Source organism: Lygodium microphyllum, chromosome 1 (genome assembly GCF_053477565.2).
Source record: "Lygodium microphyllum isolate KBCC chromosome 1, Lygodium_microphyllum_v1.1.10, whole genome shotgun sequence".
In the NCBI taxonomy this organism is placed as follows: Eukaryota; Viridiplantae; Streptophyta; class Polypodiopsida; order Schizaeales; family Lygodiaceae; genus Lygodium; species Lygodium microphyllum.
Window position 1 is genome coordinate 91296934 of NC_141135.1, and position 26196 is coordinate 91323129.

Sequence of the window (26196 nt, forward strand, 5' to 3'; positions counted from 1 at the left end):
CATCCATTTGATATAGCTCTAAGTCCAATACTTTGTACACCCATTTTTTTGAAAGAGGCTTACTTCCCTTGGGCAATGACACAAGATCCCAAGTATCATTTGCATATTAATATTTAATCTCTTCATGTATAGCTACCTCATACTTACTATTGAATTTGTAGGACTTGGCCTCTTTGTATGTAAGAGGCTCGCCCTCATATGTAAGCATCACATAATGCAAGGAAGGGTCAAACCTATGTGGTTGCCTTCTTGCGCGTGTTGACTTGCGTACCCAATGATCAACATTTTCAAGAATTGGGTCTACATCTAGATGTATATTACTTTCAGCATTTTTTGGCTGATATAAGCCATTTTCAGCATGTTTTTTATGCCATGTAGCACCTTCATTTTCATTATCAACACTTGCATTTTCATAATTAGCAAGTATATTTTGTTGTCCACGACCTCCTTGTGCTCCTATTTGCTGTCCATCATCATCTGGCTCAAAAATAACCGGCTGATCATCAATTTCAGCGTGTGGTGCATCACTTGATGCTCATTTTCTAAAGTAATAGGTGGCTGCAAACTCTAAAATTTGAAAATTTTTCATATCTTTGTTTGAGGCTAAAGTACCTTTCAGCAATTTTGCCTCATTAAACACAATATTATGGCTGTGAATAATTTTCTTGGATTGAGGTAACCATACTTTGTAGCCAAATTCACCCTCATCACCAGAGCCCATGAAAATGCCTTTGGTGGATTTTGGGTCAAGTTTTTTCCTCAACTCATCTCTAACACGCACAAAAGCACCACAACAAAATATGCATAAATGGTCATATGAGGCCGATTTGCTAAACCAAACCTCATTGGGGATGCCATTATTTAAGGACCTATTTGGGGAGTGATTGCAAATGTGAACCACGGTTTTGAGTGCCTCTCTTGGAAATTCATGAGGGAGATTAGCAGTGGACAACATGCACTGCACTCTTTCACATAAAGTCTTATTATATCTTCAGCCACCCATTTCAAGAAGGGTTGTAAGGGGTTGTAAGCTCCCTCTTAATTCCATGCAAGTCACAAAAGGACTTAAATTTAGTTTATGTGAACTCACCCCCATTATCAGTTCACATTTCATTTTTCTACCTAATTGAGTGGTCACAAATGCATGAAACATTTTAAAAACAGCAAACACTTCACTTTTCTTTTTCAACAGGTATATCCGAATCTTTTGGAAAAATCATCTATAAAGGAGACAAAACATGTAGCACCACACCCAATGATCTCACGGGTATACTACATACATTAGAATGCACTAAGTCCAAGACATTGGACTTACGAGAGATATCAGAGTAAAATGAAATTTTTATTTGCTTTTAAAACTGACACTCATTACAAAAGTCAAGTTTAGAGCCTTTTCCATCAACCCTCTTCAGAGAGGTAAGGACATCAAGTCCTTTCTGGCTCATATGGCCTAATCTCTTATGCCATAACTAGCAACTGCAAGAAACTTGTCATTCAAGGCTTTACAGTGCAAACAATAAAAAGTTCCCTTCTTGGTTCCTTTTGCAATCAACATGGAACCCTTTTTCACTTTCTGCAAACCACCACCAAATAGTGTAGTGTAGCCATGCAAGTCAAGCTGACCAACAGATAGTAAAATCTTTTTAATGAGAGGCAAATATCTGACATCTTTCAACACAAGCTCTTGCCCATTGTTAAAGACAAGTGTACAGTGCCAATCCTATCAATGCTGCAAGCACGGTTATTTCCAAGATACACCTTTCCATAACTGCCTACATTAAACATAGCAAAACACTCCAAGCAAGGATTTACATGGAAAGAGGCACCAGAGTCTACAATCCAAGTCTAAGTGACACCATCATCAACTAAAAAAAGTGCATCAATTACATCAGCCTTGGTAATCCGCATATCTTGCATGTGACATACAAGGGCATCATAATCAACTGCACATAATACATTAGCCTCTATATTTGACAGCTCTTCTATAACCACACTAGAGGCCACATTGGCCTTTTCCTTGCCTTAGACTTCCTCAGATGCATCTGTCTTATCATCCTCCTTTTTATCTCCTACATTCTTCTTTCTCTCTTGTTTCTTCTTGTAATACCTGCAATCAGGTTTCTTGTGGCCCCTTTGACCATAATGATAGCAAGTAATGTCACTCTTTTTCTTTCCTTTGCTCTTGCTCTTGTTTCTCTGTCTTGCATTTGCACTTTTCTTTTCATCCCTGCCTCTTACATTATAAGTTGAGTTGCTACCTTCTCCACTAGACATACGTCTAATTTCTTCATTGTTCTCAATTGCTGTTAGCTCAATGTGGAGCTAATAGAGTGGCGAAAGCATTTAAGTTTCTAGCGTGCATCCATTGGGCCTCTTCAACAGGATGGTTTTTAAACTTGACCAAATATCTAGAATATCTACGGCCAGTTCTAATGGTCATAAAGTCAATATCTATGATAGCTTCAGGATCAAGGATTTCAGTCTCTTCATCTAACAAAGGTGGGTTTTCATAAATAGGGTGTACAGGTAATTGGCCTTGAAAGGGTTGTAATAGACTAATGTGAAAGGTGTTGTGAATTTTCCAATGTGGTGGTAGTTCTAACTTAAATGAATTGTCATTGATTTTGTGAATGATCTTAAATGGTCCATAGAATATAGGTGCTAATTTCACAACTGGGTGTTTATCTACGCTTTGTAATCTACGTTTCTCTATTCTTAACCAAACATAGTCATCAACTTTGAAATTCATGGCCTGTCTTTTCTTATTGGCTTGTTTTGTATATGATTGCTGGGCTTTTCATATATTTAACCTCATCAAAAATAGTAGCGTGCATGTTAGCAATATCATCAACATTCTGAATTCTATTTGATAAAGATGCAATAGGTGTAGATAATCTATAACCATAAATCACTTCAAACGGTGCTTTCTTTGTAGCTGTGTGTGGTGTATTGTTATATGCGAACTGAAGTAAATGTAGATGTGTATCCCATGTCTATGGTTTAGAAATAGTGTAAGCACGTCAAAGATCTAAAATAGTACTATTAGTAGCTTCTGTTTGACCATTAGTTTCAGGATGAAATGCAGATGAGAAATCAATCTTTGTTCCTAGGTTAGCAAACAAAGTAATCCAAAAATTGTTATAGAATCTAGAATCATGATTAGAAATAATAACTTTTGGTAATCCATGATTAGTGAAAGCAGTTTTCAAAAACAATTATGTTGCCTGAGATGCTGTTAAAGTTTTCTTGCATGGAATGAAATATGCTTGTTTACTAAACCTGTCTACAACAGTCCAAATCATATCAAGGTTAGCTTTAGTGTTAGGTAAACCAGTAATAAAATCCATAGAAATATGTTTCCATGGTCTTGATGGAATAGATAAAGGCATAAGTAAACCATATTTTTTACCATGATGTCTCTTAACTCTTTGACAAACCAAATGTAACGTGTCCACTAGAATCATCCCGGACACGTCTTAGCAGTCCATCGGGAAGGATGTCTAGAAAGCTCCGCCCGGCACTCCCATGGAATGTCACGGGACTTGCGACCTAGGTCTTCCCGCGTCTGCCACGTAGCGGAAGTATCCTGGCCGTTCCCACTTAGGATCGACCTGAATTTGGATTTTCCTGTTTGGTCATTAGCTAGCAACAACTAGCGTCAGACCCGAGCGAACTACTTTACGCAGAAACGCCTGGTCTGAAGCGGATTCATGCTGCACTTGGTTCAAGGAGAATGGGAAACGAGAGGGATGCAAGGTTCGACCTCTCTGCCAAAAGGCATAGTCCCATTCCGTTCCCCTAAAACAGCGTGAATCGGGTAATCGGTAATTCCAAGTCATCGTTCTCATTACTTGTTTCGGTGATGTTGATCATCCTTCTGTTCGTCGAAGACTTTGAGAAAAGTTCCCGGCTAACCGGGACCACCCATCCATAGGACGGACCCATGGTCCATCCTCCGCACTTTCCTTGGTTTGTTTTAGTTATGTAATTACCTACCACATTAGTTTGACATATACAAACAGCTTCTTTGATTAACCCCCTTATGCACTGGTTCCTTCACGTAATCTTATCACAGTACATAAAGAAAACAATGCCAAACAACTTCTTTATTATCATTTTATCCTTTTATCTTTGAAATACAAGGAGTTCCCGCCTGTAGGCGTATTCATAATCCGCTCGAAGGCTATCCAGTAATCCACCAGGGATCACTAATCCAAGTTTCCGCCCGTAGACTAGTATGCGGGCCTCGAGATCCAATCTCGAGTCACGTTAGTCTCTTGTGCAGGGCTTGGAAGGCGAGGGATTTACGGCCAGAGCCCCCTCTGGCACCCAAGCGTCCTCTTGCTCCAAGTAGAACTCAACGGAGAGACCTCTCACGGCGGGTTCGGTCCACGTTCCCGACGCGGTTAACAACCCCCTTGGTTAGGGTCAGGCAGGCAGTCGGGGGTAACTGAAGCTGCCTCTCCCTTCAGGCCTTCAACCTGAAGTATTTAGTTATATTCTCATCCTTTAGTTCATTGAGCAAACAATGCAAACAGTGCTTTCTAAATTGTTACAAGCACAATCAATTCCAATGGTCGTTTAGCTGGCAAACTGTTAAGGAGTGACTCCTTTTCTCCAAATGCAACCTGCATTCGATCCGGAATCAATTGCAACTTGGCAAGATTCCTATCATTCTTGGGTTAGGGTCATACCCTACCAATACTTTAGGTTTTGTTGTGGTAGATTCCAGCGACCATGTCGCTTTAGTTTATTGTCTGGTCATTTGCTTCAAGGCAAATACCTAACTTTCCTTTTCCTTGGCAATTATTCCCCAAGAAAAGTGAGTAACAGGATGATTACTCATCCTCTTGTAAGTTAAATTCTTTCAATAACTTGCCAACCTCATTTCGAGAGATGACAAAACTCTATTGTGGACAAATCTCAAGTCTATACGATGTTGCAACCTTTTTGCACATGTGTTGCGTCATTCCACGGGATCATTCCACCCATTGAATGGCGTCCTCCGGCCACGGAATTACCTCTAGCCGAGTAGCAGGGTTTAGGGTATCCTCCAACCCATTCCTAATTATGTTGTCCCATGGTCCTAGAAATTTGCAACTCCGTCGGAGTTTCATCATTAGAACGAATGATCCTTAGGATAAAACCTTAGATCATTTTATGCATGAACATCCAATTGATTCGACATTTCGTGAACGTGTGTAAGATCTTTGGGTTTGCGGGTTTAGACTTGGCAACAAGTGTAAAACTAGGTCGAATTCTTATTGCACTTGGCACTTGGGATACCTATCATATCGACTGAGCCATGCCCATATGAATCCCTTGTGTTTTAGGTTACTTAGACAACTCAATATACTTGTATTGCGACAAGGATGAACCTTCTAAAGGTAATAAACTAAATCTAATGGAGAACAATAGTTACAACTACACCAATACGCGAAAACATGCGATTTACTGCTTCTACGCATCACATGGTTCACAATAACCCTATCTTTCCTTGGTAAGGTAAAAATGCCTGATAATCTGGACACTAACTTTCCTAGGTCCTACTAGGACTTACATCAAATAATCATGCCACTTGCAAGTCCATAGATCATTTTCATGCCCTTCTATTCCTTTTCGAATGACATCTTATGGGTGTTAACTTTTCCTCATGAATCATTACAAGGAAGATTTATCTAAAAATGGGACATGCCATTAATCTTTCCATGCCTAGTAAAAAGGTGTACCTCAATAATTTCAACCTTGTAATGAGGCAACAGTTGTCCTAGGCTCGTCACTTTTGAATACACAAAAGGAAACTTACTAATAAGGTCCTGCAAATGCATAGACACCTTATGCTCTTTTTATTAACTCCATTGAACGTACCGACGATCAATTTTCATATCTTAAGCTATTTCTAATAAATGTTCAAATAGCCAATTCATTTTTTCCAATTGCATTTAACTTGACTAGTTGCATTTGACATGCATGAGTGCTTCCTAATCCATGAAGTTATCGTGATTAATTCAATACTTCTGTGTGGAATCCAAATAGATCAAACCTGGACTTGTGGGCTCCGGGAAATATCCTCGTAAATACCAGGAGAAGATCCTTCCGCAGGCGTGTCTTGTGACTTTTTAGGGCCCATCATGACATAATTACGGACTTCCAGGTTGCCTTTTCCCTTACGCAATCGGTGAATTTGCTCGCCCTGGTACGCAGCCTCAAGATCTTGTTCTTTTCTCCCTGGTACGCAGGAGATCCCTTTCGAATTGTGGATCCTTGGGAATACCAGCTTGTGGAATTTGGCCTTATGGAAGGCCTTGCGGGGTTGGAGCTTGGTTTGTGGAAATGGACCTTGCAAGAATGGAGGCTTTAGGGTTCTTCTTCTCCTTCCCTAAAATCCTAGGACCGGCCTTGTGGGTGATTGGTGGGAAGGGCCTTTATAGGCTTCCTCTTTTACTCTTCAAAATTCCGAGGGTTAAAGATATTGTGGAAAGGTGTTTAAGGACCCCTCTTCTTCTCTACAAGACCTGGGGCCTAGAGGGCTTATGGAAAAATTTGGTAGGAAGGCCTTATAGGCTTCCTCTTCGAAACCCGAGGGGAAAAATTGGGCTTTTGGAGGATCTAGTGGGACGGGGCTTTAAATCCGAGCCTAGAAGGCTTATGGGTGATCGGTGGGAAGGGACTTTTGTTGGGAATCCACGAGAAGGGGGGACTTACACCGGGCTAATATGGGCTGTGTGGGAATGCATTGGGAAAGGGGGATTGAATCCCGGGGTAAAAATTGGGCTTATAAAGGGACTCCACGAGAAGGGGACTTTGAGAAGCCCCCTTAGAAGCTTCCTAGAGAAGCTTCTAAGAGCTTCTGGCAGCACGTCCACGTCGGGAGAGGGGAGGGTTCGTGATCCAGCGGCGGACTGAAGTGGCCGGACGGCTTCACGACGGCTATGGCGGACTGGGCGGATTGCACGGCGGCTTTCCTCTGCACAGCGACCCCTTCTCCACGGCCACCTTCCACACGACAGCCTTCTGCCGCCTTCCCTTCCTTCACACGACCACCTCCCTCATACGACAGCCTGGCGACCTCCTCCAGCACGGCGACGGCGGCTTCTTCCAGCACCTCCAGCACATCCGGCACCTTCACGTCCGGCACCTCCCTCACACGACAGCCTTCTGCCGCCCTCCCTTCACGTCCGTCTTCTGCCGCCATCTCCTCCTTTTCACCCCCCCAAGAGGGGGTTCTTATAGTCCAAGGGGGGGAGAGGGGACCTCCCCACGTGGCCTTTTGCATGGCTCTCTCCTCCCACCTCCTCATGCTGCCCATACTAGCCCATCCCTTTCCCCCAGCCACACATCGGCTAGGGAAGATAATAAAAAAATTTGCAATTACCTTATCCTCTTGACCTCTTCCCAAGAGGCTGTTTTCCCGCGGCTATGCAGGTTTGAATCCCCGGCCTTATTTTCCTAAGGTGGAGTGTCTCCATTTCCCGCGTGTGGTTATAGATTAGCTGCTGGCACTGGTGATAATCTTTGCACGAGATTTACACGACGTGCGGGAAGTCAATATTTACGGCACGCAGTGTGCGGAAATATTACATTCTCTCCCCCTTAGAAGAATCGAGATGTCCTCATCTCGAGATAGACTGGGGATATTGAAGATTGAGAGAGCTTTCATCCATCCAGGTAGCATCCTCCTTGGGATAATCTTTCCACTGGACGAGGCATTCTCTCAAGGTTCTGGATCTCAGTTGTCTCACCCTAGCATCTAAAATCTTGTCCGGCCTTAGTTCAAGGACTCCTTGACTAGGCATTACAATTTGTGGGTCATCAAGTACATGACTAGGATTAGGTACATACTTCATTCTTCAATAGACTGTTATGGAATGCATTATGAACCTTCAGGTTTTCAGGGAGTTGCAGTCTATAAACATTAGATCTTAAGCACTTGAGGATCTTGTATCGTCCACAATACCTTGGACTTAGCTTCCTGCAATCTCCTAAGGATAGAGAACTCTTCTTTGGGCATACATGAATGAAGACCATGCCTCCTTCCTCAAATATTCTGTCTTGACACTTCAAATCCGTGTATGCCTTCTGTCTATCCTTCGCAGCTTTGATGTCCCAAGAAAGTGAAATCATGAGCTTCGCACAATATCTTCTATTTAAATAACTGGCTTGCTCGTATACATACTCTCGTCCTATAGTAGACAAGTCCGCAACTGACAGAGAATTCACGATACTTAGCCTCTAACTTTTGTTCCTGGTCCTTGATAGAGACTTCCCTTAGCATCCTTTGATAGGCTAGATCATGGCATCCTTTCTCTCTAGCTAGCTCAAGTATTAGGTCGTTTGGCATGGACACCTCTGTAGCTAGAGATCTAGCTATTGATAGATTTTACAAGATTAGTGAATTAAGGAATGCCTTGCGATTGAGTGCATCAACAACTACATTCTTCTTTCCAGGTCGGTACTTGATTTCAAAATCATATTCCTCTAATACTTCAATCCGTCGATGTTGCCTCATGTTGAGCTCGTTCTGGGTAAAAAATCCATTTGAGGCTCTTATGATCGGTTACTAGAGTGAACTTATTTCCCAACAGATAGTGTCTCCAAAGCTTTAGAGCATGGATGACAGCTAATAACTCCAGATCATGAGTGGCATAATTCTTTTCGTGACTCTTCAATTTCCTTGAAGAATATGCTACTGGAGGACCTTCCTGCATAAGAACACACCCCAAGGCAAGAATGCTGGCATCAGTTACTACCTCGAACTCCTTATTGAGATCCGGAAGTTTCAGAATAGGTGCTGATACCAAACATTGCTTCAATTGGTCGAAGCTATTTTGTTCGGGAGTAGACCATGTAATAGAAGTCTGCTTCTTTAATAAGTCAGTAAGAGATGCTGCAATCAAAGCATAGTTTTTGATAAAGATCCTATACCATCCTGTCAAGCCAAGAAAGCTACGTATCTCTTTGACAGATACTGGTATTGGCCATTCAAGCACATCTCTGACTTTGGCTGGATCTATTGATATTCCTTCTGATGATACTATGAATCCTAGATATTCAATCTGACGTTTGAAGAATGCACACTTCTTCATTTTTGCATACAGCTTATGAGACCTCATTGTCTCCAACACAATCCGTAGTTGAGGTTCATGATCTTCTTCCTGTTTAGAATAGACTAAAATGTCATCGAAGAAGACAAGCACGAAGTCATCAAGATATGGTCTAAAAATATCCTGCATTAATCTATTGAAGGTGGCAGGTGCATTTGTAAGCCCGAATGACATAACCAAGAATTCAAAGTGCCCATATCTTGTATTGAAGGCCGTTTTTGGAATATCCTCATCCTTGATCCTGATTTGATAGTAACCTGACCTGAGATCAATTTTGGAGAAGATCTTTGCCCCTTGAAGGCGATCAAGAAGCTCATCTATTCTAGGAATAGGATACTTGTTCTTGACTGTTGATTGATTCAACCTACGGTAATCAATACATAGCCGAAGTGTCCCATCTTTCTTTTTCTGGAATAGGACTGGAGCTCCCCATGGTGAATTGCTAGGCCGGATGTAGCCTTGGTTTAACAGTTGCTTGAGTTGTTCCTTCAACTCAATAGCTTCTGATATAGACATTCTATAGGGTCTCTTCGCAATTGGCGCAGCTCCTATTACTAGCTTGATCTCATGATCTACTTCTCTTTAAAGCGGGAGTTCTGTTAACTCTTCAGAACTACGTCCACGTATTCCTTCAGCCAAGTGACCAAATCACTTTACTTCAATATTCATAGTCAAGACAATCAGGGAAAAGTTTTATTCCATTCATATCAGCATAGCCCTTTCATGGTATAATTATTTCTTGGGCCAATGGAACAAGTTAATACATTAATTCGAGGAGAATAAGATGTTGTTGCATTCAGCTACAGGAACTGAGTAGTAGTACGGATTGGGGTCATCGATCTTCAGGAATCGATAGTTCATTGGAAGATTAGGGTATCTTTTCCTTTGATATCCATTCTTCTCATGACGTCCCAAAACCTTGATTCGGTCGGCAGGGATTCTTTGAATTACTTCTCCGTACACATACTTATTCTGGTTAACCCTTTGACCTCCAACCTGTAGAGTCGCGTTTGCGTGAGCCTCAACAAAGATGAACAGCTTTACGATCTTCAAATCCTCCATCCACTTGATTCTCTTCAAGTTAATTTGAAGGTACGCAGGTCGATAGGCAGTTATGTAATAGATCCCTGAAACACCCATCCATCTCTGTTCCATGTACACAGGTGATGGATTGTAAATGCGGTCTAGGATGTTCATCATCTCAACCCTTTGTCGATAATTCGTGGAATGCATCGCGGTCATGAACATGACTCGGAACACTAAGAACCTGTTCCATGCTTCATAATTCTGCAATATAGCATTCAAAGTAAGGAAATGTTTGGGACACAACATTTGCTTTACTTCTTCTTATTAAAATTTCCTAAAAACAAATCCTTTGTTGGTTCGCTCTGATACCAACTGTAACGTGTCCACTAGAATCATCCCGGACACGTCTTAGCAGTCCATCGGGAAGGATGTCTAGAAAGCTCCGCCCGGCACTCCCATGGAATGTCACGGGACTTGCGACCTAGGTCTTCCCGCGTCTGCCACGTAGCGGAAATATCCTGGCCGTTCCCACTTAGGATCGACCTGAATTTGGGTTTTCCTGTTTGGTCATTAGCTAGCAACAACTAGCGTCAGACCCGAGCGAACTACTTTACGCAGAAACGCCTGGTCTGAAGCGGATTCATGCTGCACTTGGTTCAAGGAGAATGGGAAACGAGAAGGATGCAAGGCTCGACCTCTCTGCCAAAAGGCATAGTCCCATTCCGTTCCCCTAAAACAGCGTGAATCGGGTAATCGGTAATTCCAAGTCATCGTTCTCATTACTTGTTTCGGTGATGTTGATCATCCTTCTGTTCGTCGAAGACTTTGAGAAAAGTTCCCGGCTAACCGGGACCACCCATCCATAGGACGGACCCATGGTCCATCCTCCGCACTTTCCTCGGTTTGTTTTAGTTATGTAATTACCTACCACATTAGTTTGACATATACAAACAACTTCTTTGATTAACCCTCTTATGCACTGGTTCCTTCACGTAATCTTATCACAGTACATAAAGAAAACAATGCCAAACAACTTCTTTATTATCATTTTATCCTTTTATCTTTGAAATACAAGGAGTTCCCGCCTGTAGGCGTATTCATAATCCGCCCGAAGGCTATCCAGTAATCCACCAGGGATCACTAATCCAAGTTTCCGCCCGTAGACTAGTATGCGGGCCTCGAGATCCAATCCCGAGTCACGTTAGTCTCTTGTGCAGGGCCCGGAAGGCGAGGGATTTACGGCCAGAGCCCCCTCTAGCACCCAAGCGTCCTCCTGCTCCAAGTAGAACTCAACGGAGAGACCTCTCACGGCGGGTTCGGTCCACGTTCCCGGCGCGGTTAACAACCCCCTTGGTTAGGGTCAGGCAGGCAGTCGGGGGTAACTGAAGCTGCCTCTCCCTTCAGGCCTTCAACCTGAAGTATTTAGTTATATTCTCATCCTTTAGTTCATTGAGCAAACAATGCAAACAGTGCTTTCTAAACTGTTACAAGCACAATCAATTCCAATGGTCGTTTAGCTGGCAAACTGTTAAGGAGTGACTCCTTTTCTCCAAATGCAACCTGCATTCGATCCGGAATCAATTGCAACTTGGCAAGATTCCTATCATTCTTGGGTTAGGGTCATACCCTACCAATACTTTAGGTTTTGTTGTGGTAGATTCCAGCGACCATGTCGCTTTAGTTTATTGTCTGGTCATTTGCTTCAAGGCAAATACCTAACTTTCCTTTTCCTTGGCAATTATTCCCCAAGAAAAGTGAGTAACAGGATGATTACTCATCCTCTTGTAAGTTAAATTCTTTCAATAACTTGCCAACCTCATTTTGAGAGATGACAAAACTCAAGTAAGCAATATATCTGTAAGAAGTAATCCTAAGCCCCTCTATCATGGCCAAATTTGATTTCAAAAGACAAGATCATGTCACCCTTTACGAGGGTGAGGAAAGTATTGCAGAAGTTTTAGTTCGACAAACGTTCCCCTCACCGAGCTTTCTCCCTGGACGAGTGGGAGTTCTTATCACCATTGTGCATCAGAGGGGTGTAAAGGCCCGTGGCAAAGGCAATAATGAGATTAATGTTGAGGAAAACACAATTGTGCAATGGCCAATTGAACAGACAATAAACAGATCCTCTCTTGATTTTTGTTACGATTGCTCTATCTCCCCCTCTTATCCTATTTTGCATCATTGTTTGCAGGAAAGAGAGTGATGACCAGACGAGTCTCCCGAGGACTCTGACTTGCCTCCATGATTTACAATAGGACGACAAGATATTGCCATCGGCAACATGCAATCACAATGGGGGAGTCACCCTCCAAGAGCGAGAGGAAGAGTAACACAAACACGATCATTGACTTTTGTGAAGCTACAAGCAACTGTTGCAATTGCATATGGGGAAGGAGTGACATCAGGAGAACATGGGCACGCTTCGATGATGCAAGCAAGGAAGGGTAGTACTATTGGAGAGTGATACTGATAAGGAAAGAAATGACCATCAAAGCATCGAGTCCTTTAGTGCACAAAAAGGGAGTAGATGCAACCCAAGAAGAATTGAGCACAAAGAACCAAAAAGAAGTACACGACATATGCCAGTGAAACCACTCTCATAGTGACTTGCGATAAATGTATTGTGCAGCTATGCATAGAAGACTAGTTGGAAACATTGATTATGAGTGCTTGTAAGAGATGGCATCATGATTTAGATTATGGCTTTATTTATTTATGTTGATTGGACATTAATTAATTCATCATCTCATTCAGATGCGGACATCCACCCCTTTACCACCCATCCCATTATGTCATTTGGTTTCCATGCCTACACAAGTCACATCGAGGTACAAGCAACTCTTGGAAACCTTTTGAGCAATGGGTATGTTAGGGGGATGGGTATATTCATAGTGTCATTAGAGACTCTAAGACACCAGTGCAAGGAGATTGATGATATGATTAGAATTGAGTGGGATCCCCATTGGCTAAAGAAGCATGAGGACTTCGAAACAGAAATCAGTGGCACCGATTGGGCCTTTTCGTCAAATTGTATGTTTTATTTTTGGGAAGGTAACCATCAGCTCAAAGCATGGATGAATGAGATACGCAAATTCCAGATAATGAGAGGCAACATGTGCGCATTGATTGTCGACTTGTGAAAGTGACAAGTGTGGTAGAGGGGGAGATTTTGTCAGCTATTTCTTGTACAAATAGGTATGCAATGGACCATATTCATGAGATTCTAATATAGAATGTACACAAGCTAGCACAAAAGGGGATTGTTCATACCTTGTATCCAAACCTTGTTTGTGAAGCAAGGATGCTAGGGCAAGCTAACCATGCAACTATTTTTTACAAGCTAACTAATGAGGCAAAGACATGCGTGCAAGTGGATAGAAGGCTGGCGCCCATTTCTGCATGGTACAAGGCAACATTGATTGCACTGACCCACATTATGTGGAAGGTAGGTAGTTCTTCAAGCTACCTTAACAATGTTTTTTTTAATGTATACAAATTTTATTTTTAAAATACCTTATTTTGAATCCATGTGATGCACACATATATTCATGAGTGACCACCCCAAGATATGCACTTTACTATAGGGAGCATTTGTTGCACACATAATCAATGCAAAGAAATATATATTCTAAGGTTACGTAGCACATCTTACTATGCCTTTTCTGGATGGTGTGTTGACAAAAGGATGTGAAAAAGAGGATAAAGATGAAGAATTTAATGAAAAAGGATGCAAGATATTTATTGACACATTGTTGCATGGTGAGAAGTTCTTGACTAGATTGGAAGAGGCGATTCTTACTCTTTAAGAGACTAAGCCAATATTATGGGTGAATGAGATTTTGATTGTGGGAGCCATGTCTAGTCCATTTGGCAGAAGGGCATCACCAGAAAAAGTTGATATTATTGATAGGATGGGGAAGGAGTGCTCTTTATTTTTAGAGGCAATGAGATTTTTGGGAGCCTATATGTTTTACCTTATCAGAATACCTTATGGTGCGCATATTGTAAAAGCTCTTTATCAATTATTGAGAAAATGGTAAAAATTCTAGTGGGATAGAATGCATAAAAAGGCTATGAGAAGGGTAAAGACATTGTTGAAGATTTCTCTTGAGGAAATTTTGATTATGCAAGTGGAAGATCATTATCATCACTCTTGCTACAATTGGACTATTAGACAAGATGATGATGGAAACATGTATGCAATAGATTCGGGAAAAAATTGTTGGATGAAAGACAAAGATGGTACTCTGAAGATTAAGAGAGAAGTGTGGGGAGTTGTTATAGCTTTGAAATATGATAAGGAGTATTTTATCAAAGTATCAATTATTGTGGGGGCAAATTGTTTTCATATTCTTGGGATGATTGTGTTGTTCCGCTCCACACATTGCTATGTTACCTACATATAATATATGAATCTTGAATATTGACATATTACAAGGAAGGATAACCCAAAGGTTGATATGCTGTCTAGAGCAAGGTATGAAGATGAAGAGGATATGATGGCTGATGATAAAGAGACTAATTCTATAAGAGCTACACTTGATCATGAATATTCTATTCCTTTAGTAGAAACTTATTAAGAGAAATTATAGAATGAGAAATGGATGCAGATTGCAAAGTATTTGAGTAACTTCAAAGGAAGAGATGGAGGGTCATATGATGAGTCCAAGAGGATCAAAAGAAAGGAGTATGACTATTTTCTCAAGAATGGATTTCTTTGGAAGCAAGGATCAAAAGAAAGGAATATGATTACTTTCTCAAGAATGGATTTCTTTGGAAGCACTGGAAGCCTAAAAAAGGAACTATTTTGTGAGTAGTGTTTGATAGGCCTACTAAGGTATGTAGATTATGTATGAATTTCATGAGACCTTATAGGTTAGTCATAGAGATGTTTGGGCTATATTAAAAAATATTAAAGAGAGATACTAGTAAAAAACCATGTACATGGATATCTTACAATTAGTTGAGACTTTCAATACACGTCAAATGTACTCCTATGTGAGACACCATGATGGCTAACATTGTGCTTACCCTCTCTTTATTCTATAAATGGGTTGTAGATTGAGTTAGCATGCCTATGGGATTTTGGGAGATGAGATAAATTATGATTGTATAGGACCCTTACAAATCAAGTTGAAGGTTGAGCTTTGAGGAAAAAAGCTACAAATGCCATATGTAGGTTCTTATTAGAGGATGTGATGTATCATTATGATTCAAGAGTGTCCATGGTCTAATCACACTACTCATAGTACTATGGCATGATATATGCCAACAGAGTTGATATATGGCAAGAAGCCAATCATGCCAAATAGAGGAGGTACTTGATACATGGAATGTGCTTCAATGGAATGATGGGATAAGCTGAGAAGAGTGGCTAGCTCTTAGGATTCATTAGTTAGAGAGAATTCTAGAAGATATAAGGTTTGTAATAAAATGATTGAAGGAAGCCATGCTATGAAACAAAGACATGTTTGATAAGAGGCATAGACTTCAACCTAGAGCTATTGAAGGAGATTCGACATGTGTGGATGACATCATTTTGGAGAACTAGCATATTAGTACTATCAAGAAAGTTTCCAAGAGATGGTTTGGTCAAAAATTCATGAGACATAGAATTAGGATAATGCTATATATTCTCTTTGTGAGCTAGATGGGGCAAAGTTAAAGATACCGATAATAACTGGGAAATGGATAAAACTATTCAAAAGAAGAAATTATTCTATTTATGAAGAAGAGGAAGAGAAAGATAATGAAAAGGAAGGATAAGATCTTGCACATGAAGAAGAGTAAGAGAAGTGGTGCATGTGTTAGTGGATGTGCAAGTTTAGAGGAGGTGAATGTCATATGGTTCTAGGCTCAATAGTTGAAACCTTAGAAGAAGTATGGTAGTGATAATGGTTTACACGTGTGCCTATGGCACTAGTCTATTTGTGTCTATGCTAAATTTATAGTATGTGTGGTTATCTATCATGAAGTTGGAGTTGCTTTATTTCTAAATGAAAATGCAAAGTATCAAGTACTTATTCTTGGACAATTATATGACTAATCTAGTGACCTTGGACAAGATTTTGAAGTTATTGACAAGTATGAATGCTAATAGGATAGCCCCCATGATTTTCAATACAATATTTGGGCATGTTCTTGGCACCTATAGTAAGGAAAGAAAGAAAAAGGAAAATATGATTGAATCAAGGGTGAAAGCATTGGAGCAGATTGAAGAGAACATGTTGAAACTTTTTATTTGCATGAAAGGACTGATCCAAGATCTCTTGTACTATACTAGACTATTCTAAACAAGACAAGCATGTTGTCTATTAGTATTCATGAGAAGATCATTATGATCTACTTTGAATCTACGGGAGAAAAAAGCTATTTTGCTATCCCAAATGGAGGAAATTTGTGGGCCTTTTTGGATTCTCTTATTCTACTATTGTAGCAAACTAAAAGCAAAGGTTTTTGGGTTGAAAGAAGGATCTTTGAAAGGTTTACAATAGGGTATTATTGGTGTATCTAGGGTGCATAGGTCATGGACTATACTAATGCATGTTCATGCCTATTTTTTAGCCTCAAACTTGTTTTTTGATGCTTGATGTATGGAAAATTTTGAATCATATAGGGTAAACTAGATTGGTGTTTACATTGCGTTAGTTTTATTGTCTTTATGTGGATGCACATGGTGCTCATATGCTCTATAGAGATTGAGCTTAAGTTGTTACATGATAAATATATTTGAAACGTGTCCGCTTGTCCGCTTGTGGGACACGTCTTAGTAGCCCATCGAGAGGAGGGTCTAGAAGGCTCCGCCTAGCACTCACAAGGAATGACACAGGGTTTGAGATCTAGGTCTTCCCGAGTTTGCCCCGAGTGGAAGTGTCTGACCGTTCCCACTTGGGATTGACTTGAGGTCAGGGTTCCTTTCCTATCAGCAAGGTCTCTAGGAAGAAGCTAGCTTCAAGCTCCAGTTGTACCTCCTTTTGTAGGAATAACAGAGTCGAAGTAGTTTCATGCTACACTTGGTTCATGGAGAATGGGAAACAAGAGGGATGCGAAGCTCAACCTCTCTACCATATAGCATAGTCCCATTCCTTTCCCCTAAAACAAAATAAACTAGGAATTCTACATCCACTGACACTAGGTCTTCATTGTTTTATTATCTCATCATTTGAGAAAAGTTCCCAGCTAACCGGGACCACCCTTCCGTAGGATGGACCTAAGTCACATCCACCGCACTTTCCTCAATTTGCTTTAGTTATCTAACTACCTAACACATTACATTTTGACATGCAAAATCAGCTTCCTTAATTAAACAAATTAATCACGGATTCCTTCACGTAACTTAGGCACTGACGCAAAAACAATGTCAAGCAAATTCCTTTTTCTCCAATATCTGCTCTTTATTTATCAAAAAACGTGGAGTACATCCAATATCATGCCAGAAGGCTATCCCAGCAATTCTATAGGATTGCTGTTGCAAGTTCTGCCCGTTGACTAGTACACGGGCCTCAAGATCCCATCTCGAATCACGTCGGCCTCTTGTGCGAGACCCGGAGGCAAGGGATTTATAGCTAGAGCCTCCCTTGGCACCCAAGCATCCTCCCGCTCCAAGTAGCACCCATGAAGAGACCTCTCATAGTGGGTTAGGTCCATATACTTGGCGCGGCTAACAACCCCCTTGGATAGGGCCAGGCAGACAGTCGGAGGTAACTGTTTCTGCCTCTCCCTCCAGGCTTTAAACCTAAAGCATTAAGTGTTTTCCTTGAATTAGTTCCTTGAGCAAAGAGTTCAAATAATGTACCTAAGTACAAGCATGAACATTTCGGAGGTCGTTTGTACGACCGACTGCTAAGGTGTGACTTCTTTTTTTCGGATGCTCCCAGCATCCAATCTTGGGTCTTCCGCGACTTGGCGAGATCCCAATAATTTCAAACAAGGTACGCAAGCAAATGGTCCTCGTAAGTTGACTTATACTTGCCCTTTTCCCTCGGGTTTTACCTTAGGGTATTTTAGTCCCTAACTCACGCATTAGCCGATTAGTCAAGGCAACGGACATGCCTTATTCGCAACGCAACCAAGGGTCTTTTAGTCTCTAATTCCAACCAAGCTCAATTAACACACATGGCAACACATGATTCTTCGTTTAGACTTTCAAGATGCAGTCTAGATACATGCGATCCTTTCAATTGTCTTAGTGCGGTTCTATGCAGGATTTCCCAATCAATCTTAACCACCATGCATATTGTGCGTTTAGTATAGTTGTACCTCCCCAAACGACTTTTATCTCTCTTTATTCCTGGCAACAAGTACTCATTCTAATGCACGGGATCACATGTGACTTGCGTCTATGAAAGTCTAGGGTTTTGTCTAATGGTGCAAGTGTATCTCATGAATAGAAATTAACATTTCATGTGTTTCTTTTAACCATGATTGAGAAATGTGAATTCTAAATGACTATTCATGCACTGAAAAGCTATCATTTTATGTGTGTAGAAGCTATCATCTCATGTGAGGTAAGGTGATAACCTTATCATTTTATGTGAGTAAAAGCTATCATTTCATGCATAAAATCTTATGCAAATTCCAAATTCTACCGTTTCGTACATGCAACTTAGTACTTAGAGTAAACAAAACCCTAAGACTCATTCTTGTTCCATGCACGTCACAAACCATTTCATCTCTTCCATGAGTAATAATACTTAATTAATTTTTAAAGCTTAGAACTTGGGCTTGATTTGTATGTGCGGCGTTGGTCGCTCGGCTTGCCTCTCCAACATTACCGGTAGCTTGGGTGCCTACGCTTCCCATGACTTTCTTCTTGGGAGCCATTTACCTCGTGAAGATTGGCAGTCTGGACCTTAACAGGTTTCGTGTTGTTCGGGTTCGGTAGGAAAGACCACTGAATGGGGTCCTTTTCCAAGGGAGTGGCTTGGGCATGGCTTGATGCGGTTACCAACTATCACTCCCTCTCCTTCCTTCTTTCTCCCTCTCTCTCTTCTTCTTCTTTTCACTTATTCTCCTTCTCTCTCTCTCTCTCTCTCTCTCTCTCTCTCTCTCTTCCTCTTCTTTTCTTTTCTCCTTCTACTCTTCTTTTTTTTTTCCTACTACTTCTCTCCTCTTTCCTACTACCTCTTCTTCTTTCTCCTCTACCTTTCTCCCTCTACCTATCTTCTTCTCCTTCTTCTTCTCCTCTCCTCTCTTCTACCCCTTTCGTTTTCCTCCTTCTTCTACTTCTTCCTTCTTTCCTTTCTCTTCCCTCCTCCTTCTCTCCCTCTTCTTCTCTTCTCTCTCCCACTCCTTCTTCTTCTCTTCTCCTTCTCTCCTTCTCCTTCTCTTCTCTCTCTCCTTCCTTTCTTTTCTCTCTCCCACTTCTTCTTCTCCTTCTCTCCCTCTTCTTCCCTTCTCTCTCCCGCTCCTTCTTCTTCTTCTCTTCTCCTTCTCTCCCTCTTCTTCTCTTCCCTCTACTTCTTTCCTACTCTCTCTCTTCTTCTCCTTCTCTCCCTCTACTTCCCTTCTTCTTACTCTTCCTCATGGGGCCCCACGCAGCTGGTGATCAGAGGGGGGGTGGTTATGATCATGGCCTAGGGCCCATTCAGCAGCATGGACGGGGGAAAACGCACAGTTAAAGGGCTTAGCAGCTTCGCCAGCGAGGAGAGGGGTGACGTAAGGAGGGGGGCTGTAGCCTCCGTTTGCTGCCAGCTAACACGGGGGAAAAATGGGCCGAGCCATCAGCCTAGGTGGCAGAGTACACGTTGGACTAGAAGCTATCGTTGCAACAGGTCGGGGGGGGAAAGACTATGTTCGAAAGATCCTCAGCGGGTGGTGCATCGCCATCGTCCCGGTGGTGTGGGGTGGCTTCGACCAAGAGCCCCAGGGGGGGTGAACTCTAGTCGGAGGCCCGGGGCCTTGCACAGCAATTGACGAGGGAGGGTGGCAACGTATCCAGCCTCTTCTCCCTACCTGGGGAGGGGAGAAGCCTCCCCTTATGTAGGGGAGGGGAGGAGGTAGGTGGCATGGCCACCCCTACCACCTGGAGGTTGCATGCCTCCCCCCCATCATCCACCACTCCCACTCTCTCTTCCCCCGCCCGACGTGTTGTCGGCGGGGAGAGAGGGGGGAGGAAAAAAAATTGTACTAAAGGTAATATTTTTTTTTCCCTCTTTTTTGAAATTATAGGGGAGGGGTCCTATGGGATGTTACAATATTCTATAGTTGGGATTCATTTGTCTCTTAGATTTATATTACTTCTTGCCTTATTCTTCTACAAATTTTCTTTTCTTTATGCTATGAATTCTTGTTATTAGGGCCCTCACTATTTTCAACCATACATGATAAATATGCATATATCATTGCTATTGGAGGAGTTGGGTTTTTATTTAAAAAATTTTGGAATGTCTATCATTTGTATGAGATTGAAGTAATGCATCTAGTTTTAGGTAATATATTTGATGATATAATTAATCTAGGTCAAATCACTCTCCCTCTTGATTGGAATCACCTTACTTTGAACCCTAATATGAGCATTAATCAGATTAGTTTTTGTGAATCTTGTACATCAAGATTTAAATGCTTCAATTTTTTAATCTTGGGTATCTCTCACCTTCATTAGCTTCATATTTAACTATATGGCTAGTTTAAATACTTTAGATATTGATAAATTATTCCTTTCTACATTCAATTTAGCATTAACTTAACTAGACCACTTTATTTTATGTATAAAACTCTCCTAGCCCAACCTTATTAGCATTTGTAAACAATCATTAAATTTCTCTATATTGTAGATTTAAATATGACATAGCAAGCTCCTAATGATGCAAGATACAAAATTCTTGCCATAGAAAGCCAATCTGTAAGTTAAATTATCCTTAACTAGCCTTGAAATGTCTCAATTTTACTCAAGCTAACATGGGATATTGTTTGGCTATGCACTCTCGTCCATTAATGTACAATGAAATAAAGACACACTATCACATGTGAGAGTATTTTCCCTTTTTTCTATGTGTGTGTGTGTGTGTGTGTGTGTGTGTGTGTGTGTGTGTGTGTGTGTGTGTGTGTGTGTGTGTGTGTGTGTGTGTGTGTGTGTGTGTGTGTGTGTGTGTGTGTGTGTGTGTGTGTGTGTGTGTGTGTGTGTGTGTGTGTGTGTGTGTGTGTGTGTGTGTGTGTGTGTGTGTGTGTGTGTGTGTGTGTGTGTGTGTGTGTGTGTGTGTGTGTGTGTGTGTGTGTGTGTGTGTGTGTGTGTGTGTGTGTGTGAGAGAGAGTGTGTGTGTGTGAAGCTTTGTATTGATCTTTTAAACAGGATAGATTCGAGTGCATCTATAACCTAAATAAGCAGTACCAGTCCACCAACTCTTCTCATTTATTCCAAAAAGAGCTCTCGCAAGGTGTTTTCTTGAATGGGAAATGAAGGAAAAACTTAATAACCATGTAGATTACAAAATTCACTCAATTTTAAAAAAATACTCTAATAAAATAGCATTCTAATTTTGAAGGAAAATAGAGTCAAATTGAGGATAATTAATCATAATATTGCTCATATTTAAGCCTTAACTAATTAAATATGCAGTAAGAAGTTGAATTGATAGCCTCATTTTAGATCATTGATGATGTCATAAGAAATGGATAACACTACCTCCAATGTAGCCCCTTCTAGTATAAACCCTAGCTTTCAACCTCTTGTTGTCTCTTGGAATTGATTTTCTCACCCTTTGCTTTAGCTTTAGTCTTCAATAGATCCTTCTTTTTCACTCTCTCTAGGAAGTTTTCTTGGTAGTGTGATGGTTGCACATGTTCAATTTGGAAATCAATCATTTTCCTATTAGTTGTGTCACTTACTTGCAACATCACAATTGAGAACATATTACACAACATTATCAACACCATACAAGAAAATTCACATGCTTGATGGCGACATGCACACTAACAAAAGAGATGTAATACAAAAATAAAAAATGGCTCATTTTGACACTATGAGTGTGATTATTGATGTTCTAGATTATGCTAATGTGGCCATCATAGAACTCGTATGGCATCCCCTATGGATGGCTCCACTCATCTTGATGTTGATAGTCTAATTGATTTTGTACATGTACATGTAATGGATAGGGATGTTTAGCCCTTTCACCCTTTCAAAAGAAGAGAAAAGACTATGCATAATTCGCCAACGAGCATTGTTATACTTATGTAATGCACTTGTGTTGCTCCTCCACTCATTAAATTATTACTTGCTTCAAAGTAGTGCCACAGAGAGAGAGAGAGAGAGAGAGAGAGAGAGAGAGAGAGAGAGAGAGAGAGAGAGAGAGAGAGAGAGAGAGAGAGAGAGAGAGAGAGAGAGAGAGAGAGAGAGAGAGAGAGAGAGAGAGATGTGTTTTTCTTTAATATTCTTTAAAAGTCATTCTTTCTCAAAAAGAAAGATACCCATACACATAAGCCTTGAAGTGGGCCACTTGATTGAAGTTGACTAGTGGGTTTTTTTTTTGGGACAAACACCACCTTGTCATTGTACCATTTTATATACTATTCAAAGCATTGACCACCTATGTACTTCTTTTTTGGGGTGATCAATCCATTGCCTATTGGGTAACTCATTAGCTTTCTTACCTAATGGCCAATTCAATTGGATTTTGAGATATGTGTGTGTGTGTGTGTGTGTGTAGTGCATTCAATAAATTATTGAATCCTTCCTTAATAATGAAGAGTTTCTAGTTGGTTGAGACGTTTGATCTTTAGGAATATGTTTAAACAATACCAAAGGTGTGAAACCACTAGAAAAAAATGTAAATCTCAACTTGCAACTAACAAGGTTGTTAGGTCACTCTTATCAACACATTGCTTTTGAAAAATGAACTCTATGCTCAATCACACATGATTTACAAAGTAGTACAAAGTCAAATCTATGGCATGCAATCATATAAGTATTACTACATGCGAAAAGATGGATGCGCTGATAAGTTTAGTGCCTATCTTGTCTAGAAGTGTCTATGTGTTATGCAAATTGAAAACACAATTCTTTGAATATTTTACAATCCTTATCCTCACCTCTCAACTCTTAGAGAAGATATATTGTGCTCTGCTTCACCCACCCAAACTCTCACAATCACTGAACAAAAATAAGGTCCTCATGATATTAACCAAGTAAAACAACCCATCTCATAATTGTAGGCGTCCTTCACGACCCTCAAACTCATCCAACCACCTTTCCCATTGATCCAGTGGTTCCTAATTTGGTGACTAATATCCCAACTCTTGTGTGTGCAAAGAACTTTGCATGCACAATGAAGGTGCTCTCTCAAGGATGCTTGCATCTAAAATTTACTACATATAGCTGTAATGAGCATCATGCCGTGTTTGTGCTCAACAATGGTGTAATGAGTGCATCAACCCAACCCATGGCATGGAAGTAATTGATAAAATTAGGAGACAACCCCCGAGTGCAGTGTATCTGACAAGTGCAACGTGAAGTGCTTGTGAACTCATAACCCTCGTGATGTGCAAGAATATCGAAAAGAGAATATACTTGTTTCAAAATATTCAACAACTACAATCAGATTCCCACTGAAATCTGTAAAAAAAACACCAATCTTGACCAAGATAATCAAGTTATCAAGCTCAAAAATTTTAAAATAATGACACAAACAATTCTTGCTCTAGACAAAGACAAAAAAATCCAACTACAAAACAAGAAAACAAACAATTACACAAATGACTAAGCTAGAAAATCCTACCTATCTAATGTTTCTCCCTCTAGGGGGTTTTCAATTTACGCAAAAGCACCTGGCAATGTTAGATCTTAATATTTCTCACATAATAGATTCTTTAAACCATGTAAACTTTTGCAAAATGTTTACACATATGCAATGTTCATATCACCAAGTCACCTTTGATTTGTTATGGATCAATCTAGATTTTGAAATAAATGATAAAAAGGTTTCACCATGTTCATGGGCCTTGATGCTAGCATGTTGATATGAGTAGGGCATGGGTTTTGAGGCTTTGATTCTCATATCCCATTTGATGCACTTTTTTTTGCATCATAATATACAATTGGCTGACAAGTAATGACATAGTTCCATCTGTGTGACCCAATAGTAGCCAATGGCAAGGCTAATAATATACAATTTATTGAGAAGTAATGACATGGTTCCATTTTTGTGACCTAATAGTAGTCAACAACAAGGCTGATCATAGACATATGTACTAGTCTCCACTTCTATGTAGCTCGTATGAATAAATCCAATAATTGCAGGGTATGCACTAAGGAAACCTACTAGTAATACTTACAAACATTGTGAACATAGTGAACAGAGCTACCACTATGGCTCAAGAAAGCAAGGTACTAGTTACAATCAACATTGATCATCATCTATGTAAGCTACATCATTGAATGACAACTATCATTCTAGCTTTTCTCAAACTAGCTAGCATCCTATCCATTCTATGCATTAAAGTGCCATACAAATAATTCATTATGGAAAGCCAATGTACACCCCAATTTAAGTTTCTCAGACAAGTATTGTTGATCAAATAATCCATAATTTTTTGATGGCTTTCATGCATACTAAGCAAATCACTATTGCTATTGGAATAATATTTTTTCTACAAGATTGGATGGCACCTTAACTAGATTCGTGATAGATCTATTTGATGGTTATATAATTTATTTTGATGGCCTAGCTAAAATGAACACATGTCTACAAGCACACTCCCCACAACATTCTCCTTATGTAGCCCTACTTTCTCCCCCCCTTACGGGGTATACTGATAAGAAATTATCTATATAACATGCATTCAAAGGGTATTAAGAAATACCCTTTCTTTACATGCAATAAGAGCATAACATGACCCCTTTACTTTACTAAACTTACACTTTTTTTTCAAATTGGAATTAAAAATTAATTTTATAAATATAATCTTGTAAATTTTACTAAATAAAATACCCTTTCTTTTCAACTCACATGGTACTTTACATGTTCTATAAGGTGCACCCCCTAAGTACTCCCCTAACAAATGTAAGGTATATATACAAGTATAGATATTCATTGCCTAGGTTGTTGCAATGAAATATTATTGGTTCCCATAGAGATGTAACACTAGATGAAGTGTACTCTCCTTTTGGATGCTGTAAAGAAAGGATGCTCTCCTTCTAGAAACTATAAAATAATAAATGTTCAAGCTACTTGATTGTAGTACATGTACTCTAATATCGTGGCAAGTAGCCCCAATAAGTCTATGTAACATAAGATCAAGCAAGAACAACCCTCATTCCATGGAGTTTCTAGAAGATACCAAAATCTTCCAGAACATTCTAGAAGATTCAAGAAAGTACTAGATGATTCTAGGAAGTTTTAGATAATTGGGTAGAAGGTTCTAGAAGAGGCTTCTATCAATGCTTACATCAACATTGCTTATGCCATCACCTATGTCCATGATGCTTATTTCATCAATGATATCATCATCTAGAAGCTTCCCGTTAACCTCCTCAATTCTAGTATACATAGGAGCCTTGGGCTACAAGCCCTCCAATCTTATCAAAATGAGTTGTGAGGCTCATGCGAGGTATGTCCTCTTCCAATTCTTGTGTTGCTCTAGTCTTGTCTTGTAATCAAGACATGCTCTTGTGAGCTTTCTCTTGTAGTCAAGTTCTCTTGTAATCAAGTTATATTACAATCAATTTCTAATGCAGTTTCTCTTTTAAGTTCTTCTCTTATAAGTTGTGAGAGCAATCTCCTTGCTCTCAAAGAGTACTTGCCATGCTCATAATAGTTTGGCAAGACTCTCTTACCATGATATTTCCTAGTGATGATAGAGCATGTGATGGAAGATATTGTTGATTCTTTTCAAAACATCTAGTAGAGTGAATCCAAGAGCTTAAAGAAAGTAATGCAAAGCTACAAGTAGAGAAGTCACAAGATTTGGGCTTAGTTGTGAAAGACCTACAACAACAATGCCAAGAAATTCCCATTTAAGCAAGCCAAAGATCCATCAATTTGAAACCTTCATGGTCAACATAGGAAAGAACCAAAGGTGAGTCTTCTAGAGAAATTTAGAGGTTTCCTCTAGCATGTATGATTGT